This window comes from Chlorocebus sabaeus, chromosome 15, assembly GCF_047675955.1.
Source record: "Chlorocebus sabaeus isolate Y175 chromosome 15, mChlSab1.0.hap1, whole genome shotgun sequence".
NCBI lineage: Eukaryota > Metazoa > Chordata > Mammalia > Primates > Cercopithecidae > Chlorocebus > Chlorocebus sabaeus.
The window spans coordinates 30,949,191-30,970,613 of record NC_132918.1 but is presented as its reverse complement, the minus strand read 5'-3'; the positions used below and the strand labels follow the sequence as shown (position 1 = coordinate 30,970,613).

The 21,423-nt window shown below is 46.3% G+C and overlaps 1 long non-coding RNA gene across 1 annotated transcript in view; it reads right to left on the bottom strand.

Moving 5' to 3' along the window:
• The window catches only part of LOC140713535 (uncharacterized), a 32,623-nt gene extending 11,979 nt beyond the window's left edge, over positions 1-20,644 (bottom strand). The window contains exon 1 of the long non-coding RNA XR_012095650.1: positions 20,489-20,644. This is a non-coding gene — a long non-coding RNA (uncharacterized lncRNA). The remainder of the gene's footprint in view (positions 1-20,488) is intronic.
• Between the last annotated feature and the right edge of the window lie 779 nt (positions 20,645-21,423).

The following is a 21,423-nucleotide window of genomic DNA, read 5'->3' as shown; positions in this document are numbered from 1 at the left end:
TGCTTCACAAAAGCTTCCTTGGTGGAAGACTCTCCCAGTTCCCTTCTGCGGAAACAATGAAGGTCTGAGGACATGGGGTCATCATCAATCTCTTCATTACAGTCACTCATCTCGGAGACCTGCATCGCAACTGGAGGGCAGCTGCTCCCATTCGAGAGTCATCTGGGGTGGCCAGGACCCCAGAACTCTGCTAGAGTCTCACAGTGCTCACAATGACACTTGGCTACCATCAGCCCTCCAGCTCCTTATGCAGTTCAGAAACACGTGTTTGGAAGTAAGAAAGGCACTAGGGCCGGGCCTGGTGGCTCAAGCTTGTAATCCCAACACTTTGGGAGGCTGAGGCGGGTGGATCACGAGGTCAGGAGTTTGAGGCCAGCCTGGCCAACGCAGTGAAACTCCATTGTCAGGCCTCTGAGCCCAAGCCAAGCCATCGCATCCCCTGTGACTTGCATGTATATGCTCAGATGGCCTGAAGTAACTGAAGAATCACAAAAGAAGTGAAAATGCCCTGCTCTGCCTTAACTGATGACATTCCACCACAAAAGAAGTGAAAATGGCCAGTCCTTGCCTGACGCTCATGACACCCGTCTGCACTAAAAATGCAAAAATTAGCTGGGTGTGGTGTTGGGCACCTATAGTCCCAGCTACTCGGGAGGCTGAGGCAGGAAAATCACTTGAATCCGGGAGGCAGAGGTTGCAGTAAACCAAGATTGTGCCACTGCCCTCCAGTCTGGGCAACAGGGGCAAGACTTCGTCTCAAAAAAAGAAAAAAAAAAAAGAAAGAAAAGAAAGAAAGAAAGACACTGACACCTGGTCATATGACTTTAAAAGGGAACTATTCTGAGAGTCTCTGTCTCACAGCACCTTCTTTCAGTGTGGCCATGGCCCTCTAGGATCTCATTGCCCTTTCCTCTGTCTCCTCCCAGCCTCCCCACATTTGCTGTCCTTCAGCCACTCCTTGCCATTTCTTTTTGAAGGCATGCTCCTGCCTCAGGGCCTTTGCACTTACTGTCTTCCCCCACAAATAGCCTTGTGGCTCACTCCCTCATATCCTCTGTTATCTGCTCAGACGCTGCCCTGTCAGAGAGACTCTCCTGACACAACCACTCTCCCCTTTCCTTTCTTTCAGGGAATGGGCCCCTCCTGGCATCCTGCACATTTTAGCATTTGTTTCCTGTCTCTCCCCACTAGAATGCAAGCTGTAGAGGAACTGTACCCCTGGGGCCTGGTAAGTGCTCAATGACCACTTTTTCAAGGACCACATTTCCATAATATTAAAATGTATTGTGAAAGGGAACAGCAGTGAATTTTTCTGTTGTCTGCACTGGCCACGTGTTGCATGAGCATGTGTCTCTACGTGTGTAATTGAGTCTCTCTGTGCCTCACTTTCCTTATCTGTTAAATGAGAGTTACCATATTATTACCTCCACAAAGTTATGGAAATTAAATCACAGGTGTGGATTGTGCCTGGCAGGCAGCAAGCACTCGGTGAGTGTTAGCTATCTGATATTAACTATTATTTTGCTATGGAGATGGGTGGGGACCATGTAAAAATGCAAGACTTCAAAAGTAGACAACAACCCTCTCACTTGGGGTTCACATCTGATGTGTCACGAGATGGGCTTTGGACCTTCCAGATCTCAGCCACCTTTTGGAGGGTCACCTGAAGGGAAGCTAGGCACTCCTGCTCAGCATGATTGGCAAGGTCCTTATGCCAGCACTAGTACCCAGAAGGTGCAGGCAGTTCCAGCCGTTGCCACAACTGCTGCCTAGACTTTTGGCCTATCAGGGCAGTGTTGGGGGACCAGGGGTTGCAAGAGAACCAGCTTTTAAAAACAGCATAGAAGATAAAATGGCAAATAAAGACCAAAAGTTTTCAGAATCCTTGTCTCAGAAGGTTCTAGGCTGATCTGAAGGTTCTAAAACACAGACACGAGTCTTGTCTTGCTTGAACTTATCCTGTTTTTCACTTTCCTTGCCAACTAGAAGTTATTTTATTTGCCATATAACTACTTTACCAATGCTGTCTAAAACCATGCTTGTAATTAATACATCTGGAAACAATAATTAATAAGTGATGGGTGTATCAATTTAAAATAAAAATAAAGGTTTCTATGTAATTTCTGTAATTAAGGAAATTCATATCTTACTTAACAGACTCACTTCCAGAACTGCTGTCAGAACTGTTGTCCTCTCTTAAATGAAAACAAAGGTCAGGAAATGCACACACTGAATAAAGAGTACGAATGATTTATTTAAAAAATCATACATTTCGTAAAACAGATCCAAACTCAATTTCTTTTCTAAATTCTCACTGAGTCCACAACCAGTCTGTTTCACATCAAAGGAGCCTGTTCTTCTTTGAAAATGGATAACAGAGAATTTAATTGTTTGAATTTGAGCTCAAATCACAAGTCTGGCTTTAATACTAATTTCGTTTTGTGTCACCCAAGTCCTACTCAGCCTCGACTCGGCCCTGCTTCTCCAGTCTTACCCCTCCACCCGCACATCTAGAAGGCTCACATGCGCAACTGCAATGATACAACCTTGCAGAAAGCTGGAGTGGGAATGCCATTTCTCCACTGGCCTTCTCGTTCTTCTCTGTCATCCCACCTCCCACTGCTAACGCCCCAGGCCCCACTGCCCACTCCCAGCCTCCTTTCCATGTTGAGAGCCCAGGGAGGGCATCTAATCTACTCCCCAATCTGCAAGTCTAATCTCCACCTCCAGAAGCACCCGACATCTCTCCTACTCGATCTCACAGGTGCGCCCATGCACAGGCCTGCCCAGCACAAGCGCATGGCCTCACTCCCAAGCCTCCTTATTTCCCTGACACAGCCTCACCCTCCACTCAGGCTCAGGATTAAATGAGGAAATATAGGGAAAGATATGAGCACTATTCTCAAATCTTTCCCTCCCTCCATATAACTATAGACAACCAGAACCAAGGATCGGCAATTGTTACATGGAGGAAGGAAAAAGATTTGAACTAACAAAGAGAACAATAACAATAGCAGCTAATAGCAGCATATTTTTTCTTTTTTGAGACAAGATCTCACTATGTTGCCCAGGCTGAACTCAAAGAACAGTATGTTGCCTAGGCTGAAGACATCCTCCTGACTTAGCCTCAGAAGTAGCTGGAACTACAAGTGGGCAACACTGCACACGGCTAGTAGCACATTTTTGTGAGTGCCCACTATGTGCTAGGCACTGTCCATATATTCTCATTTACATATATGACTAATATGCATATATTTATGTGGGTCTACATAAGCACAAACACTTCACATATATCTCAATGATAGGGGTGGGGCTCAACTAACCAGCTGAAAGCTTTAAGAGCAAAAATTGAGGTTTCAGAGGGAAGGAATTCTGCCTCGACTTTAGCATCAATTCTTGCCCACTTCCTGCCTGTCCTGCACATTTCAGACTTGCCGGTCCCCACAATCACACAGGCCAATTCCTTGAAATGAATCTTTTCTATATCTTCCATATAAATGCATATGTTTCTCTAGAGCACCCTGATACATACAGGGGAAATCTGGAAATGAATTATCTGCAGCAGCAGGAGGAAGAAGAAGAGAGGCACAAGTGGCCCTGTGATGGTTAATATTACGTGTTGGCTTGACTGGCGTACAGTGCCTGACCCCTGCCAGGCACCAGGAGGCTTCAGGGAGAACATGTGCTTGCTCAGTTAATGAGGTCAAGTCCTCTAAGCCCCTCTGCCCTGCACCAGGTAAAAGATCAGAACAGGACACTGGGAAGGGCCCAGAGAAGCATCTGCACCTGACTCCCCAGGGGCAAGGTGGACTGGAGGTAGGTGACAAGGTTTGGCTCCCGAACTGGCACTGGCCAAAAACAAATGGACCAGCAGGGCCAAGTGACATGGCAGAAGACCAGGTGGGGGACTCGGTCACCACTTTCAAACATTCCCAAAGTTATAGTAAGCATCAAGAGACCACTTACTAGGGTCTCACTGTTAAGAGTAAAAAGAGATTGTATATGCAAATAATTAGAAAAATCAGAAATAACTTATGTTTAAACAAAACCTAAAACTGTAATACTTCAAGACCTTTGGGCTCATAGTCTGCCTGACACACAGGAAGTGGACACGATGGCTCAGAGCATGCCAAGGACCTCACCTGACCTCCTGCAAGCCAGTTCTTCTCAGGACAAAGTGGACTTTTCCACAAGTTGACCTTTAGCAATATTATAATAAATTGTACTTCAATTGTCTTGCACAAATTATCATAGCTCCACACCAATGCAGTCTTAAAATGAGACTGGCTGGTGGCTCACGCCTGTCATCCCAGCGCTTTGGGAGGCCGAGGTGGGCAGATCACCTGAGGTTGGGAGTTTGAGACCAGCCTGACCAAAATGGAGAAACCCCATCTCTACTAAAAATACAAAATTAGCCGAGCATGGTGGTGCATGCCTGTAATCCCAGCTACTCAGGAGGCGGAGGCAGGAGAATCGCTTGAGCCCAGGAAGCAGAGGTTGCAGTGAGCCAAGATCATGCCATTGCACTCCAGCCTGGGCAACAAGAGTAAAACTCCGTCTCAAAAAAGAAAAAAAAAAAAAGAGAGAGAAAGGCATCCCACATCAATGTTTCCAAGATGTGTACCCTTTCGACCTGGCAATTCTGCCTAGAAGTTCATCTGAGGAAGTGGCCAGGAGAGCACAAATACATTCACAGATGCTCATCACAGTGTCACTTTAAGGACTTAAACAGAAACTCTGTGAATTATAAGATCATTGAAGAGCTGTGACTTTAACCTCTCCACCTTACTTCCTCCCTAGATTCCTCTGGGAACAGAAAAATACAGGTTCCTCAAGAATTATTAGAATACATACATAAAACTTACAGACACGGAAGATGTTCTCTTCATATGAGGTGTGCACCATGGTCCCATTGTAGAGCCTTCTTTCATTTTAAACAGCATTACTAGCCGGGCACAGTAGCTCATACCTGTAATCCCAGCACTTTGGGAGGCCGAGGCAGGTGGATCACGAGGTCAGGAGATGGAGAGCATCCTGGTTAACACCGTGAAACCCCGTCTCTACTAAAAATACAAAAAAATTAGCCGGGCATGGTGGCGGGTGCCTGTAGTCCCAGCTACTCGGGAGGCTGAGGTAGGAGAATGGCGTGAACCTGGGAGGCGGAGCTTGCAGTGAGCCAAAATCCCGCCACTGCACTCCAGCCTGGGTGACAGAGCGAGACTCCGTCTCAAAAAAAAAAAAAAAAAAAAAAAATACAAAAAGTTAGCCAGGCATGGTGGTGCATGCCTGTAATCCCAGCTACTGGGGAGGCTGAGGCAGCAGAATTGCTTGAACCTGGGAGGTGGAGGTTGTAGTGAGTGGCGATGGCATCATTGCACTCCAACCTGGGCAAGAAGAGCAAAACTCCATCTCAAATAATAGTAATAATAATAATAAAATAATAAATAAACAGCATTACTGTGGCTGGCCACACAGGAACCTGGAAGAGTCTACAGCATTGTGAGGTGTTCATTATCTATGGGCAGAAGAAATACATGTGATCTTTTTTTCTTCTTACATTATTCCACATTTCCTGAATTTTTGCAAATCATATAAATAACTTAGAAACCACAATAAACAAAGTTATTGTTGTGCATCTGCAGGTGTCTCCTAAATGTTATAAGCCCCAAGATTACCCATAAGGGTAACTGAGAGTGCTGAGAGGCTTAAATATCATCAAATTCATAAAAACATCAAACAATATATTTATGAATAGATGTATTTCCAAAACAGCCTCCCTCACCTTGTCTAGAAGTAAGATTTTTTATCTATAAAGACTTACTTCTCCATTGCCTTCAATTAGACCAACCTGCAGAAAAGAATAATAATCATAAGTGCAATATCTAGAAGAACTGCAAGGCAGAAGTTAGCAAAATCATCCTTGTCAAACATTTCTATAAAATATCAGAAGCAGATACATGACTGACATGCAAACTCCACCAACAACCAGAAGAACGCCTAAGTCTTTGGAGCAATGCTGAAACTGTCGTTACTTCCAGTTACCAAAATGCCACAGTCTCCCAGAAAATAGTGGAGAATTCATTAAACATCAAGAAAGTTTTCATAACAGAGGAAAATTTTCAAAAATAGAATGCTAAACGAAAAGTACCATAGGTTTATAATATAGAATATGAACACATAGGCAAGCATCCTAAGAAGGAATCTTAAAGGAACCGTCAGCCTTATCCGGCATCTCCAGAAATGCCAGTCAAGACCTTCCATTATCTCCCTATTCTAAGGGAAATGTCAGTTCCCAGGGGCAGGGCTCTTCCACGCATCCACAACCCAAGAGGAAGCCTCAGAGGTGCAGGCTTTGGGAACACCAGGTGGCAGCTTCAACCCAGGAGTGTACTTGAGTGCAGTGCACTTGAACACTCTAGGTCAACTGTGGAAGGCCCCTTAGCTCAGGCAGTGGGCTCGGAGACAGGAATGGGTTTATTGACTTCATAGAGTATAAAACAAACAATTCCAATACACCCAAATGCACTCTTTCATAAAATAAACTGAAGTAACAAATTCTGATCCCATGATGAGACCCCAGATAAATGTTAGGGGTCACCAGCGGTGAAAGGAACTGGCAACAAGTCAGGTGGCCAAGACTGAGCCTGAGAAGGCCACTGAGCAGTTTTCTGGACTTCCTGAAAACTCCACGTTCCTATAAAATATGAGAAAAACCAGAGCTGCCCGTGAGCTCCTGACTATCGCAGGATCACACCCAGTTTGGGCTAGAAAGACCTCCATGAGGGATCTGCCACAGCGAAACCAGTTTAACTGCCCTTTACTGAGCCTCTCTGTGCTCCAGGCACTGCCCCATCCCTCCCACCAGACCTGATGGGAAGCAGGTTAAGGTGGTTTCATGTTGACCATGTGTCCACCGGCTATGCAGACCAACGGCAAGTTGGCACACCAGGTCAGGCACCTGCATGGGTACCCAAAAGTCTCAAGATCTGACCTTGGAGAGACCAGGTCCAGGAGGCTGCCGGGAAGTCTCTATCACACTGGCCTCAGTCGAGTCACGGGAATGTAGGCTCTGCCATGCCCAGGAGCCTGAGACGCAACTTCAAGGACAACCGGAGCCAGAACACTCGGCCTCACGTGGAAGGTGCCTCCTGATCACCAGTATACTTGACGTAGCACCAGCACACTGAGATTAGGTGAGAGTGGGCTCTGGTGCAAAGGTAACAGTGCTGGGGACCTGCAAGCCAGACACTGACCAGAGGTGGATGTGGCCTGCTGGATAAGGGCAGCGGGAAAAGCTGGAGGGAAAGGCCACAAGGTTAAGAGCAGGCAGTAAGACCAGGTGAGTGAGACCTGGTGGGTGAAGCTAGATGGATAGAGCACCAGGTTAAGGTGAGGTGGTTAAAGCAAAGTGGGCAAGGTCAGGAGAGTAAGACTGGGTGAATATGACTAAGGGGCTGATAAGGCTAAGTAGGAACTCTAGGTTAAGGCAACGTGGTATGGCCAAAAGTTAATGCCAGGTAAGGCCAAATCACTAAGGCCAAGAGATCAAAGCCAGGTGGATAATACCAGGTGGGTAAGCACAGTGGGTAAGACCATGAGGTTAAGACCAGGTGAGTAACACCAGAAGGTTAATAGAAACAGGCTGGTAAGGCAAGGAGGTGAAGGCCTGGTGAGTAAGAACAGGTAGGTAAGACCAGGGGGGTAAGACCAGGGGGACAAGGTCAGGAAGCTATGGCCAGATTGGTAAAACCAGAAGCTTAAGGCCAGTAGTTGGGTAAGGACCAGCAGGTACAACCAGAAGTGGAAAGCTAAGTCTGAAGGCCAGATGTAAAGGTCAGGTGTGTAAAGTGTGATGAATAAGACCAGGTAAGTAAACTAGGAGGATAATGTAAGTCGGTGAAGCCATGCGCATATGGCCAGTAGGGAAAGCCCGATCTGTGTAGTGAGAGTCAGAGATCACACTTTAGAGCCAGAAGGTTGGGCTCAGATTTTAGTTTCACCCTTTCCTAGATGACGACTTGAGCAAGTAGAGTAGCTTCTCAGGGGTTCTTTGTCCATCACATAGTGATAAGGCCGGGTGCGGTGGCTTATACCTGTAATCTCAGTGCTCTGGGAGGCCAAGGTGAGCAGATCATTTGAGCCCAAAAGTTTGAGACCAACCTGAGCAACATAGTAAAACTCCATCTCTAACAACAACAGCAACCCCACAGCGATAATGTGTCCAGAATTGGTGGGTTCTCGGTCTCGCTAACTTGAAGACTGAAGCTGCCGACCCTCCTGGTGAGTGTTACAGTTCTTAAAGATGGTGTGTCCGTAGTTTGTTCCTTCAGATGTTCAGATGTGTCCGCAGTTTTTTCCTTCTGGTGGGTTAGTGGTCTCGCTGACTTCAGGAGTGAAGCTGCAGACCTTAGTGGTGAGTGCTACAGCTCTTAAAGGCGGCGCATCTGGAGTTGTTCATTCCTCCCGGTGGGTTCGTGGTCTTGCTGGCTTCAGGAGTGGAGCTACAGATTATTGCGATGATTGTCATAGCTCATAAAAGTAGCATAGACCCAAAGAGTGACCAGCAGCAAAATTTATTATGAAAAGAGAAAGAACCAACCTTGCACAACATAGAAGAGGACCCCCACCGGGTTGCCGTTGCCTGGCTCGGACAGCCTGCGTTTATTCCCTTATCTGACCCCACCCACATCCTGGTGATTGGTCCATTTTGCAGAGAGCTGATTGGTCTATTTTACAGAGAGCTAATTGGCCCATTTTGACAGAGTGCTCACTGGTACATTTACAATCCTTTAGCTAGACATAGAATGCTAGATAGAAAAGTTCTCCAAGTCCCCACTAGGTTAGTTAGATACAGAGTACTGATTGGTGTATTTACAAACCTTGAGCTAGACACAGGGTGCTGATTGGTGTATTTACAATCCCTTAGCTAGACATAAAGGTTCTCCAACTCCCTACTAGACTCTAGAGCCCAGCTGGCTTCACCTAGTGCATCCAGCGCCGGGGCTGCAAGTGGAGCTGCCTGCCAGTCCCGCACCATGCACCCGCACTCTTCTGCCCCTGGGCAGTCGATCAGGCTGGGCGCCAGCGCAGGGGGCAGTGCTCCTCGGGGAGGCTCAGGTATGGTGGGCTGCAGGTCGGGAGCCCTGCCCTGCTGGGAGGCAGCTGAGACCCATCAAGAATTCGAGCACAGAGCTGGCAGGCCGGCACTGCTGGGTGACCCAGCGCACCCTCTGCAGCTGCTGGCCCGGGTGCGAAGCCCCTCACTGCCCAGGGCCAGCAGCGGCTGCTGGCTACTCCGAGTGCAGGGCCTGCCAAGCCTGCGCCCACCTGGAACTCATGTTGGCCTGCCAGCGCCCCGCACAGCCCCGGTTCTTGCCCACACCTCCTCCCTCTGGGCCTCGCCCAGCCCAGAGAGGGGCTCCCACAGTGCCGTGGCAGGCTGCAGGGCTCCTCAAGCACCGCCAGAGTGGATGCCGAGGCCGAGGAGGCACCAAGAGCGAGGGCTGCTAGCATGTTGTCACCTCTCAATAAGAGAGTTTGTTAGGGAAATATGTTATTAGGAGAGGCAGTTAAACCACTAGCTTAGTTGTGTAAATGCTGAGTCAATTCCAGATTGGAGAATGATTTAGGCAAAGCTGGTGAGGAGATTAGAAAGCTCTTAGGCAATGGTTGTTGATGGTAAGTAAGCTCATGTCCCAGTTTGAAACATGAAGCACTGTGAAACTATGAGAGGGCAGAAAAATAAGACTTCGGAAAAATGGAGGTGAGGGGCTAGAAGCCTCAATGAAGTAGTAAAACAGGGTCTGGAAGGTGGGGCTGGTAGCAAAAGAAAAGAAGATGTGTGATTCCAGATGAGGATTCCCAATGTCGAAGTTTCAGTTACCACTCAAGCAATCTAACTCTTCTAATTGTCATCATTTTATATCTTGATACTGTATATTATGAATTAATACAACTTTTTAATTTAAAAAGTTTTCTTAAAGGAAACTGATATTAATGATTCACTTTTAAAATTATGAAGTTTGCCAGGTGCAGTGGCTCACACCTGTAATCCTAGCACTTTGGGAGACAGAAGCAGCAGGATGGCTTCACACCAAGATTCAGTAATAGCCTGGGCCCCCTAGCAAGACCTCCATCTCTACAAAAAATAAAAATTAGCCTGGTGTGGTGGTGTGTACCTGTAGCCAGCTACTTGGAAAGCTGAGGCAGGAGGATCTCTTGGGCCCAGGAGTTTAAGGCTGCAGTGAGCTATGATTGCACCACTGCACTCCAGCCTGGGCAACAGAGTGAGACCATGTCTCAAAAACTTAACAACATAAAATAGTTATATTGAAGTGTATCCAGAGGAACCAGTGGAATTTAAATTACTTTTGGTTGAAATGGATTCTGAGGAAATTATATGGACAGAAAACTGAGATAATGTAAGTTGTATCTTGAATAAGAACTCTGATTTTGGCCGGGTATGGTCACTTACACCTGTAATCTCAGAACTTTGGGAGGCTGAGGCGGGAGGATCACTTGAGCCCAGGAGTTCAAGACCAGCCTGGGCAACATAGAGAGACCCCCCCCCATCTCTAAAAAAATTTTTAAATAAATAAATAAACTCTGATTTGTGGGGTGGGGTGGGTAGAGCTGGGGACAGAGGAGTAAAAAACATAATTGTCCCATCACTATAACATTTAAAGATTTGACTAAGCAAAACAAAAGCCCCAGCTGCTGGAGCAGAGGTGCCAGCTCTGGTTCCACAGGCACCCACAGCCCAAATCCCTGGAGGTCAGTGGGGTGTACAGCTAGTGTGGAAACACTTCAAATAGTCATTGTGCTCAGCCAGGAGTGGAACCGGTTTGGTTTGTCTGTTTTAGCAGTACAGGAGCTTGATTGATTTGATTTCTGCATCCTTTACATTTTGGATCATATTTCACATCTTTCCCAGTAAGTAACACACACAGCCCAGTGGTGTTTATCATATCATTCTAAAAAGCATCACAAGGGGCTAAGTAGCTGGACATCAAAGGAGTTTTAACCCACTCTTCTCTTTCTTCTGTCCTCCAGAATTTGTTTGTTTGTTTGTTTGTTTTTTGGAGATGGAGTCTTGCTCTGTCGCCCAGGCTGGAGTGCAGTGGTGTGATCTTGAATCACTGCAACTTCCGTCTCCCAGGTTCAAGCAATTCTCCTGCTTCAACCTCCTGAGTAGCTGGGACTACAGGCATGTGCCACCACACCCGGCTAATTTCTTGTATTTTAGTAGAGACAGAGTTTCACCATGTTGCCCAGGCTGGTCTTGAACTCCTGAGCTCAGGCAATCTGCCCACCTCGGCCTCCCAAAGTACTAGGATTACAGGCATGAGCCACCGAGCCCAGCACCGCCCCCCCACTTTTTGTTTTTGTTTTTGTTTTGAGACAGAGTCTTACTCTGTCGCCCAGGCTGGAGTACAGTGGCACAATCTTAGTTGACTGCAACATCCACCTCCCAGGTTCAAGTGATTGTTATGCCTCAGCTTCTCAAGTAGCTGGGATTACTGGCTCGTGCCCCAACTCCCAGCTAATTTTTGTATTTGTAGTAGAGATGGGGTTTCACCATGTTGGCCAGGCAGGTCTCGAACTCTTGGCCTCAAATGATCCACACACCTCAGCCTCCTAAGTTCTGGGATTACAGACATGAGCCACCGTGCCCAGCCTCTGTCCTCCAGAATTTTTATTTTGCTGCATAAATGTAATGATATAAGGGATCTGTTAGGTATTCCATACATCTAGCTATCTGAATAACTTTTGAATCATTTTTTAACTTGTTTCTGTGGTATTCATCAGGTTATATGTGGACAGATGATCTGGTAAGTACTGATGATGATGCAGAAGGAGTGCTCTGCACCAGTCATCCATTGATGACTGTTTTCCAAGACACAGAATTATGATCATTACAGATCATTATTTCCCATCATGTCTTTATCTTTCAAAAGGAAATGGTTTTTGATTCTCAGTTGTTTTGGAATTCAGCCTTTCCTATGAATGTGACTGATTTTTGCTCTCGATATTTTACCCTTCAATTAGCCACTTTAAAATAGGCCTGTAATTCCAGCACTTTGTGAGGCTGAGGCGCGGATCACCTGAGGTCAGGAGTTCGAAACCAGCCTGACCAACATGGAGAAACCCCATCTCTAATAAAAATACAAAATTAGCTGGGCATGGTGGCACATGCCTGTAATCCCAGCTACTTGGGAGGCTAAGGCAGGAGAATCGCTTGATCTCAGGGGGATGGAAGTTGCAGTGAGCCAAGATGGTACCACTGCACTCCAGCCTGAGCAACAAGAGCAAAACTCTGTCTCAAAAACAAAACAAACAATACCCCACCCCACCCCCCAAAAAAACCAGGCCTATTTATTTGAGCTAAAATTTCTGATCCATAAAGAGTCCTAGTTGGGACATTGCATGATTTTTATTTTTATTTTTATTTTTGAGATAGAGTCTCACTCTGTCACCAGGCTGTAGTGCAGTGGCATGATCTCGGCTCACTGCAACCTCCCCCTTCAGGGTTCAAGTGATTCTCCTGCCTCAGCCTCCCGAGTAGCTGAGACTACAGGCGCCCACCACCACACCCAGCTAATTGTTGTATTTTTAGTAGAGATGGGGTTTCACCACGTTGGCCGGGATAGTCTCGATCTCTTGACCTTGTGATCCACCCGCTTCAGCCTCCCAAAGTGCTGGGATTACAGGCATAAGACACTGTGCCCGGCCTTAGAATCTTCTTTAATAATTATCAGCACTGTAAGATGTTTCTGGTCTCCACTCTTTTTTCAGGCCTACACCAATGGCTAATTGAGGCCATGCATCACTATTAAGGCATCTTCACCAAAAGGAACTATGGAAGTTCTGCATGAAACATAGAAACCTGTTAGAAAAGGAGCTAAATTTCAAACAGAGAATGTGGTGTTCAATCACAGAGAAGTGTCCAGAAGGAACTCCTGAAGTACTGTTTTCCAAAGTACAGAATGATATAGAAAATTGTTTTAGGTGGAATTCCTGAAAATAAATTTTTAAATGTTTCTTTTTTGACTTCCTTTTCATATGGCAAATAATACCAATGTTCCATTTATATTAGTTATGAATTTGAAGAAATATTGAGGAAATCACATTTCACCTGGCATATGAGTATGGGAAAAATCATGACAATGGAAGGCAAATGACTTAAGTTTTGGAAACATTTGACTGAGAAGATATATTGGAAAGCAAGTTAAAATCCCAAACTCAGCCAGGTGCAGTGGCTCACGCTTGTAATCCCAGCACTTTGGAAAGCTGAGGCAGGAGGATTGCTTGAGCCCAGGAGTTCAAGACCAGCGTGGGCAACACAGGGAGACCGCTGTCTATATAAAAATAAATAAATACTAATTAATTAGCCAGGCATAGTGGCACACACTTGTGGTCCCAGCCACTCGGGAACTTCAGCCCAGGAGTTCAAGGCTGCAGTGAGCCATGACCATGCCACTGCACTCCAGCCTGGGCAACAGAGTGAGTGCCTGTCCCTTAAGAGAAAAAAAGATAGATTCAAAATCTGATAACAGTAGGTTTGGGGATGGCCCTGAGATCTTGGGCTTTTCTTTTCTCTTTTCTTTCTTTCTTTTTCTTTGTGGGGAGTCTTGCTCTGTCGCCAGGCTGGAATGCAGTGGCGCAATCTCAGCTCACTGCAACCTCTGCCTCCCAGGTTCAAGTGATTCTCCTGCCTCAGGCTCCCGAGTAGCTGGGATTACAGGCACCTGCCACCACACCCAGTTAATTTTTTTTGTATTTTTTAGTAGAGACGGGGTTTTGCCATGTTGGCCAGGCTGGTCTTGAACTCCTGACCTCAGGTGATCCACCCGCCTCGATCTTCCAAAGTGCTGGGATTACAGGCCTGAGCCACTGTGTCCGGCCATATCTTGGACTTTTCATAGGCTCCCTGGGCATCTTTCATAGTGTGGAAATTTGAAAGCCAGGAGCAATCTGCCATACATCAGGAAGCCACTAGGTGGCAGGGGCCATCCCTTGGAGCCCATTCTTCAGTATAGAAAGTGGTCAGAGAGGAAACCTGTGAAGTGGTGAAAAGTCCAAGCACACATGTTAAATGCACTTTAATAAATAGTTGCTGCAGATGAAAGGGCAAGAAGAGTTTCTTTCACCTCTTGCTCCCCTCCAGTATTTGAAATAATTCGAGGATCCTTAACTAAAACTCTGCAACCAGGGAGCTGTGCTACCCTGTAGGACAACCAGCTAAGGAAAAAACTAGCTCAATGATAGGGCTAGTATTTATATGGGGTCAATGGCTTTTATTGGCAGACATTTTATTGGCATATGTGCCCTTTTGTGCAATACAGGAGATAGAGAGGAAAAACCCAAACCAAAGCTTTTTTTTTTCTTCTCCTTTTTTTTTTTCTGCTCTCACTCAATCAACACAGAATACTTCTGTGACCAAATGTGAGGAAGGTTTACCCCAGACACCAAACAATCCATTTTCCAGCAGGTTCTCCAGTGGACACTAGCTGGATGTCCTCTAAGTCAACTCAATTTTGACACTCCCTACCTAAAGACAGTGTTAGATCTCACAGGTTCAGGACTAGTCTCACAAAACTGACCCCAAGTTCAGATACCAGTTGCAGATCTGAGCCTCTAGAACTTCTGAGCCACCAGCTACAAATTAAGGTTACCACATGCCCCTCCCCAGGTTCAATTAATTTGCTGGAGCAGTTCACAAGAACTCAGGGAAACACATTTACCAGTTTATTAATAAAGAATATAATAAAGCTTCACCTGACTAGCCTAAAAAATAAAGAATATGATAAAGGATACAGATGAAGAGATCCATGGGGTGAAGTTGGCAAGGGTCCCGATCCTAGGAACTTGTCCCCGTGGAGTTGGGGTATACCACCCTCCCAGCATATAGATGTGTTCACCAACCCAGGAGGTCTCCAAACCCAGTCCTTTTGAATTTTTCTTTTTTTTTTTTTTTTGACAGAATCTCACTCTGTCACCAGGCTGGAGTGCAGTGGCGCGATCTCAGCTCACTGCAAACTCCACCTCCTGGATTCAACTGATTCTCCTGCCTCAGCCTCCCAAGTAGCTGGGACTACAGGCTGCGCCACCAATCCCAGCTAACTTTTATATTTTTAGTAGAGACAGAGTTTTACCATGTTGGCCAGGATGGTCTGGATCTCTTGATCTCGTGATTCGCCCACCCTGGCCTCCCAAAGTGCTGGGATTACTGGCGTGAGCCACCGCACCCAGCCTCTTTTTGAATTTTTATGGAAGCTTCCATTTGTAGGCATGATTGATTATATCATTAGCCATTAATGATCAACTCAATTTTCAGCCCCCCTTCCCTCCCTGGAGGTTGGGGGCTGGGGCTGAAAATCTTAACCCTCTAATCAGACCTTGATTTTTCCCACAACGAGCTCCCACCCTGAGGCTATCTAGAGGCCCTCAGCCTCCAGTCACCTCATTAGCACAGAAGATTCCAAGGATTGAAGGACATATGTGTCGGGAAAAGATGAGGAAGACCAAATACATATTTCACAATATCACACCGTCCAAGTGTGTGACCCTGTACCTAAGAGATAACACATGTTAAAATCAGATACGAAACATATAGTACCATCCCATGACTTTTCTGTGGAATGTGCTTTTCCTCCAAATGCCAGGAAATGGTGTAACAGAGACTAAAATTCAGAGTGCTTGCTGTTCTGTTTACCTAAGTGCTCCTAAGGTGGTGTCAGTGTGTAGAGCTAATATTTCGATAAAGACAGGTGGGCAAGGGCACTATTTGAGACACATGAGTTATTGTTGGTGTCTGATTTTGTTTTATTCCAACCTAATTAGTTCTGCCTTATAAAATACTCATTACCTGAATTACTACTGTGAATATTACACTCTAACAATTTATTATTATACAAATATTACCCTTCAGTTTTTGAAATAGTTTAGAAAGCAGTGATATTGGGGGCACTTAAATATATTTTAAAAGTGGTTAGGCTGGGCACTGTGGCTCACGCCTATAATCCCAGCACTTTGGGAGGCCAAGGCGGGTGGATCACCTGAGGTCAGGAGTTCGAGACCAGCCTGCCCAACATGGTCGAACACCGTCTCTACTAAAAATGCAAAAATTAGCTGGGCATGGTGGTGCATGCCTGTAATCACAGCTACTCAGGAGGCTGAGGCAGGAGAATCGCTTGAACCCGGGAGGCAGAGGTCACAGTGAGTCATGATCATGGAACTGCACTCCAGAGCGAGACCCCGTCTAAAAAAAAAATAAGTAAATAAATGTGGTTAAAGTAACCAATCATGGTGTAGTTTTTTATTTTGTTTTATTTATTTATTTATTTATTTTTTGAGACAGAGTCTCACTCTTGTCATCTAGGCTGGAGTTCCACGACGCAATCTTGGCTCACTGCAACCTCCGCCTCCCGGGTTTAAGCGATTCTTGTGCCTCAGCCTCCTGAGTAGCTAGGATTACAGGCACCTGCCACCATGCCTGGCTAGTTTTTTATATTTTTAGTAGAGATGGGGTTTCATCATGTTGTCCAGGCTGGTCTTGATCTCCTGACCTCAGGTGATCTCTCTGTCTCAGCCTCCCAAAGTCCTGGGATTATAGGCATGAGCCATCACCCCCAGCCTATTTATTTATTGTTTGAGACAGTCTCGCTCTGTTAGCCAGGCTGGAGTGCAGTGGTGCAATCTTGGCTCACTGCAACCTCTGCCTCCCAGGTTCAAGTGATTCTCCTGCCTCAGCCTCCCAAGTAGCTGGGATTACAGGCATGCACCATCAGGCCCAGCTAATTTTTGTATTTTTAGTAGAGATGGAGTTTCACCATGTTGGTCAGGCTGGTCTCAAACTCCTGACGTCAGGTAATCTTTTTTAAGTAAGAAGAATATATTTTCATTATACATGTCTATAAATGATTGAAGTGGTCAGAGGAGATACTGAATTCCTCATTTACTTTTAGATGAAGCAAAGACTAACACCCTGCCCTCCCACCCAAATAGATATTAAGTTGAATATTCTTTCTGGGAACCTGGAGAAAAAGTGGATAAAAATCACTACTGCCAGGTCGGGCATGGTGGCTCACGCCTATAATCCCAGCACTTTGGGAGGCCAAGGTGGGCGGATCATGAGGTCAGGAGACTGAGACGACCCTGGCTAACACAGTGAAACCCCATCTCTATTAAAAATGCAAAAACTTAGCCAGGCATGCTGGTGGGTGCCTGTAGTCCCAGCTACTTGGGAGGCTGAGGTAGGAGAATGGCATGAACCCGGGAGACAGAGCTTGCGGTGAGCCAAGATCGCGCCACTGCACTCCAGCCTGGGCTACAGAGCGAGACTCTGTCTCAAAAAAAAAAAAGTCACTACTGCCAATGTGGCACTGTAGATTAGCAATACTGATGATACCCGATGGAGGACAACAGATGTTATCATGTGCAAGTTTAGGATGCTGAAGAAGTGACAAGAAAAGGATCAGAGCCTTGCCACAACACAGAATTTATGTAAGTGCTTGAATGACGTCATCTCTCTTGAAGTCCAAGATATGCTGGAAGGTGAGCAGGAAATAAACTTAGTCATTTTATTTGGAATAAAGCTGTGTCTTTTGGGAATAACAAATGCATAGTACAGAATGTGTTGCTTGGTTATTTATAAGCTTGGGTTCAGAGAGTTAATGCAAATGCACAGTAAGCAAGGGGTTGCCATCCTCTTAGTAAGGATGGTGTGTGCAGCTGAGTCAGAGGAAGGGTTGGAAGCCCAGTCCCAGTGCTGGCTAGCTTTGGGAGTGTAAGCAAAGTCTCAACCTAAATTGAAGCCTCTCTGTTCCCATCTGTGAAATGGGTACAAACCCCCCATGATCTGGGCTGTGGTGAGAGTGAAAGGAGGCCATGCACGTCAAGATCCAGGCGGTTGGTCAGGCTCAGTAAGGGAGCGGTCATGTCACTCTAGTACTTGAGACAGGGCTGGTAACATTAAGCCTTCTGGGCCCTCTGGGGCACTGAAGCATGGATCATGGGGACCACTGAGTGGCGCCAGAGATGCTCAACCGGCAAAGAGGGGAAGGGAGAAAGCAGAGCCCAGGCAGGACTGGAGCGGGTCGATCCTGGTCTTGATCCAGAAAACCACAGGGTTCCTTGTCTTGGTTTTCAACCACTTCCTTCTGTGTGTGTGTGCGTATGGATGTAGCACATTGTTATAACCAAGCTCAAAACAATGCAAAACTTTGATTATATATGTTGTTACCGTGGTTAACAAATGTATTCTTCTGTCTGAGAATCCTCAGTAGTACAGAGAGAGGTTTTGCACTTAGAATTCTATTTAGACTTTTTATTCCTTGAAGCATGTAAAAGTACATAAACACCCCAAAAGGTTATATCAGAAGTCAAAGCATTATGATCTCTCTGGATGCTTTTCAGATATGGTGGGCGAGTGTTCTGAACACCCACCCCTGGCCAGCTTTGCCTGGAGAGCTACTGAGATTTTCTACCATCTAGTCTTGGGATGCTGAAGCCTCAAGAGGTTAGGAATGAATGCAATTCTCACCCACCTGGCAATGTCGGTATGCAAACCTTGGTTGCTTTGGTTGGTATGAGACCACCTCATCCTATTGGAGAAGTTCTTTTCTTGTCTTTCACCATGGAATCATTTACTCTTGAAGTGGGGGTGGAATGCTACTCAGAAAGAGCTTTCAAAGAACCAAGGAAAAACTTCCTTCTCTTCTCTTCTTCTTCTCCTCCTTCTTCTTTTTTTCTTTTAGTAGAGATGGGGTTTTTGCCCTCCAGGTTGCAGCACAGTGGCAAATTATACTCACTGTACCCTGGAACTCCTGGGCTCAAGGAGTCCTCAAGCCTCCCAAGCAGCTAGGAGTACAGGTGCATGTCACTTCTTAAAGGAGACTTGCCACAGAGAACAATGGGCCACACTGGCTTTTGTTAATTGGTGAAATGATTTTGTTGGTCCATATAGATACTGCTACTCTACGGAGGCAACAAAACCATTTCACCAATTAAATTAACCACCCAGCATCATGCATGTGGTGATTAACAACTTGGATATATTTTGCTTAAGCTATTTTAAGAATCCCTAAATTATGGAGAAAGGGAAGAAAAATAAACCTGCCTTTTGATACTGCTCATGTATCTTCTTTGTATCATTATTTACTTACAAGCCTTTTTTTTTTTTTTTTGAGACTTTTTTGAGTCTTGCTCTGTCTCCCAGGCTGGAGTGCAGTGGTGTGATCTTGGCTCACTGCAACCCCCGCCTCCTGGGTTCAAGCAATTCTCCTGCCTCAGCCTCCCTAGTAGCTAGGATTACAGGCATGTGCCACCACGCCTGGCTAATTTTTGTATTTTTAGTAGAGAGGGGGTTTCACCATGTTGGCCAGGCTGGTCTCAAGCTCCTGACCTCAGGTGATCTGCCTACCTTGGCCTCCCAAAATGTTGGGATTACAGGTGTGAACCACTGCGCCCAGCCACAAGTCATATTTTAAAGCATCTTGTTCCTTAGTTGTAATTCCCTTGGCTTTTAGCAACAGTTGGTTTTGACCCCAGCTCCTTGGTGCTTGGACCTCCAGATCCACCCTGGAGCCCACACGTGGATTTACATCTAGTATGTTACAATCCTGATGTAAATCCCCAGGAGGAAGACTGGTGTTAGCCATCTTTACTCTGCGCAATGCTATTCTTGCTGTTGCTTTTACCTCTGGCAGGAGTTTCCTTTTCACAAGGGAGAAGGCTCTATGCATTTATAGCAGTGTTTTATTTTCCAGCAAGCTTAGAAATCTACAAGACGGCTCCACTGCTTATAAAAACCGCTGCAGAGAGGGGCTTGGACTAGTTCTAGAGTGTTAAATTTCTCCTTAGCCATGGAAGTCGCTTGTGAAAGGAAATCTTACCTGGAACCTGCGTTAGACAAGCATTCAAAAGTAGGGATGCTCTGGTGGGGCCATTGATGGGAGAGGATTTTGAGGAGTTACTGAGGAGCCCTGTGGGGTCCCTGACCTGCTCCTGGCAGGGCAGTTTGGAAACCAGCAGATGAGGTGACTGCTTGTGTCTCTTGAAGCTGTGGTCCAGGAGTGTGTTTCTAAGGCATTTGCAACCTAATGGGAAGTAAACCACTTTCCCATCAGCTGTGGTATGTTTTGTTGGCACATTGTTTCTGAAGGGTAGTAACCACATAATCCCAAGCCAAAGATATTTAAACTATTTTAAATCAAGAGGCTTGTGAATTTTGGATTTCCCTCATTACAGGCATGTATAATTATTTTAAGCCAAACAAACGTGATATTTCACTTTTTAACTTTTTGTTTTTTTGTATTTGGGAATCATTTTCTTTTCAAAGACTAAGGACTTTCTTGTTTATTCCTAGATTAGAAACAGAGCCGGGGATGAGGGGGTACTGAAAGGGCATAGCCTGTCCTTTGGCGGGACCATGGGACCCAGCCACCCTTTCTCCTCCGTGGCTTCCCACCCAGGAGGCTGCGCTTACCTGCTCCGCGCGACCTCTGCGGCGTGGGGGCTCTTAGCTCTGTCGCTGCGGGTGGTGCTTGTGCTGCGAATGGCTGCGGGAGGGGCTCGCGTGCCCAGCGCTGCACCGCGAGGCGACCAACAGCTGACATGTGGGGCGACTGGGTGGACAGGAAGACTCGGCGCGCTTTTGTAGCCGCCAGTGGGGGCAGCCTGGACTCCCTGAACCAAGCGCGCGTGGGCGGAGGCCCTGCCCTGGTGCACTGACCGGCCAGCGCGCAGCCTGATGAGAGCACTTGTGAGCTTTGGGATCGCCTGGGCTGCTGCTTGGCGCTCTGCCTAGGGGGAACCGGCTTGGTGAGAGCAGGGCCGGCGCTTCTCTGAAGTCGAAGGGTGCTAGGCTTTGAATGGCTCTCCCTCAAAACTCATGCGAAAATTCAATCCGTATTAGAGGCGTAGCCTTCAGGAGGTGACTAGGCTTGAGGATTCAGCTCTTGTGAACGTCTGAGTGTTCTTGTAAAAGAGCTTGAGGGAGGGAGTTTGGTCTCTTGTGTGCTTCTGCTCTCTGCCACCTGAGGAGACCTCACCTTGAGCTTGGACTTCCCAGACTTCAGAAGCTGTGAGAAATAAATTCCTGGTTTGTTGTTGTTGTTTTGCTTTTTACAAATTACCCAGTCTTGGGTACTTTGTTATTACGCACAAAAAGACTGAGACAAAGGGCCAGCACCATTCTGGATAGGACAAGAGAGCTCCTGTCACCCCGATTGGAGGTGGACACTCCTGCAGCTGGACTTTTCTCACTTGGGGACCACACGGCTCACAGGCATTCCCTGGTTCACTTCCTGGGATTTGTAAATACCCTGAAATACTATGCCAGGTTTTACATCTAAATGCAAGTGCCTGGAATGAGGGACAAAAGTTTTTATCCAATTCGACATCTGTGACACCCCCTATTGC